Genomic DNA, 2,653 nt, shown 5'->3' on the forward strand with positions numbered 1-2,653 from the left:
GAAATGTGATTTATATTTTTTTTTTTCATTTTTTTTGAATTGGTTTTTTTTTGAATTTTTTTTTTTAATTTTTTTTTTTTTTTTTTTTTTTTGTGTACAATGGATCCATATCAAAATAAAAAAAAATAAAAAAAGAAATATACGTCTATAGTGGTTTCTATATAAGTGAATATAAAACAAATGTTTTGGTGAAACAATGTATCTATTTGCGTAATGTGTGTGCAAATTTATTATGAACATTATATTTCAATTAAGGAGTTTCAATAAAGGAATGGTGTTGTATTGCTCACTTTTAGTTATTTGGAAATCATTAAAATGTGGATGGAATGGGTTGGTAAATAAGAGAGTAAATAGAATTGGGTGTATAAATAGCAGAATGGATTAACATTGACTAACATGAAAATAAAACATTTTCGGTGTATACAAATTCACTTAGAAGAAAGCAAAGAGGTCTTATAGACGTGTCAAACTTCCACCAACATGGTCTCTTTTGTAGACGATAAACTTTGGGGGTTCACTGTTCAAAAATTCAAAAACACATGTATCATCCATTTGTAGTTCTTTTTCTGTAACAAAACCTGCCCAGCCTACCGTTTGGTCATAAATTTGTGGCGAGCTCCCAATTGTGATGTAAAAAATCATGGATTTGAACACTTCGCACACCTCTTGGCAGGTGATATCTAGAGAACCATCCTGGTATATATTGAAAAATCATAAATGAATAAATTATTGATCTTTGAATTAAATTTATGTGGAAGAGATGAATGTAGAATGAGATATTAAAGATGACACCTACAATTTCTCGATGGCTGTTGTGATGAGGTGTTAGTGTTATTTCAAATGCTGGGTTATCTGTATGTGAAACGTTGTATTCTTCAGGAACATCGGAGTCATATGTGACCTCTAATCCAGAATGGTCAAATATGGTCATATTGAATGTGGAGTTTCCATTATATTCAAATACCAAAACATGAGCATCCTGTAAGTTATACTGGTCAAAAAATTGTTCCCATCCATCGGCAAAATATATTCTTCCATCATCTATTTCCAATCTTATTGTGAGAATTATACCATTATATGCAGTTACTCGTACTGTGTCACTAAGTTAGTGTCTCCAATCGTTGACAAAGGATTTGGGAAGTATCTATACATATACATTAAAAAGTATAAGAGAGATATTAAGAATGCATCTATTCAAATGTGAAAGGAGAAACTGTTGTGTGACTAATCAGATGGGTATTATGGTTTTGTGAAGGAGTAATGATTCCAAAGAAACGATGTAACACCTCCATTCTCTCTCGATATACTACAATGAAAATTTTGTTAGAAGAACTCTATTATTTACGTTGTGGAGGCCCTGATATAGATTTTAAGGTAGATTTTGCAATATAGGCGAGTTAGAAAGTTTGTTAATGGAAGTTCAATGTCTATAAGATAAACTTTGTATATGATTTAAAAAATAAAATATCTTGTATGTCGTTGTAGAAGAATATCATGAAGTTTGGTGAGAAATTTATGATTTGTGTTCGATTTTTAATAGAATTGAAAATTAAAATTTAGTTAATCTATATTCAATAAATAAGATGTAAGTTAAAACTGTAAAATTTAGTCTTGAAAAAATAGCTAGGGTAATCAAGAAATAGTAGATAGACACCTGATTTCCTTTTTGTTAAGCACCTGCAAGCAAAGATATGTAAATATTTTATGTGAGGAGTGATTTAAGATAAATTTTGAAAACAGGAGAAGCTATTTAAGTTAAAGGATATGTACTTCCTCTATTTTTTTCTTTTTCTTCAGATTTGACAAGAGGTTCAAGGGTTGTAGAAATGGACAATATGTTACTGAAAAAACCTGATCTTACTCTTCCCAAAAACAAAAGTGATGAGAAAAAAATTATTGAAATATCACATGAGTGACTATTTGATCGTAACACGTTTCACACATTATTTGATTGCACTCAAAATGTTACGATTGAAAATGTGATTAATATGTCTATTATTTATCTACATTTCTGCTCCTTTGAAGGATTTATATAATCTTTGTATATATAAACAAAATTTATTTATATTTTATGTATTTATTTTAGGAATCACATCTATTAAAAAACTAAGTTGAATAAATGAAATTAAATTTTTTTACTGAAAGTCAGTGAAGGAAGAAGAAAGAAAAAAAAATGAAATTTGTGCCCCCATAATTACGGAGGCTCAAAAGGTGTTGAACCTTCGTAATTATGGAAATTGGCCTCCGTAATTACTACGGAGGCTCAACATTGAGCCTCTGTAGGTCTTGCACTTTGAGCCTCCGTAATTATGAAAGCATTATTTTTTTATTTTTTTCCCATTTTTCTCTTAGCTCTTATTACAACAGTTCAATATTGTATTTTTTTTTTTGCGGACATGATTTTATATGAAATTATATTTCCGTTTAAACAAGAGTTTCTTCTGTTATATGAAATTTAATCAATAGTCGGACTTTCTTAACAGTATTTTTAAAATTTTGCAATTTCTATTTATGTGATAATAAAAAATTATAATATATAATATAGAAAAATGAATAAGTATATTTAGTTCTTTTTTTTTATTCTTCCAACTATAGTATTTAGGTGAGTATAATTTATTCATTTCTCTGTCTGTGTCATTTTCATTTTACCTTT

This window comes from Olea europaea, chromosome 22 (assembly GCF_002742605.1).
Source record: "Olea europaea var. sylvestris chromosome 22, O_europaea_v1, whole genome shotgun sequence".
Taxonomy (NCBI): Eukaryota; Viridiplantae; Streptophyta; class Magnoliopsida; order Lamiales; family Oleaceae; genus Olea; species Olea europaea.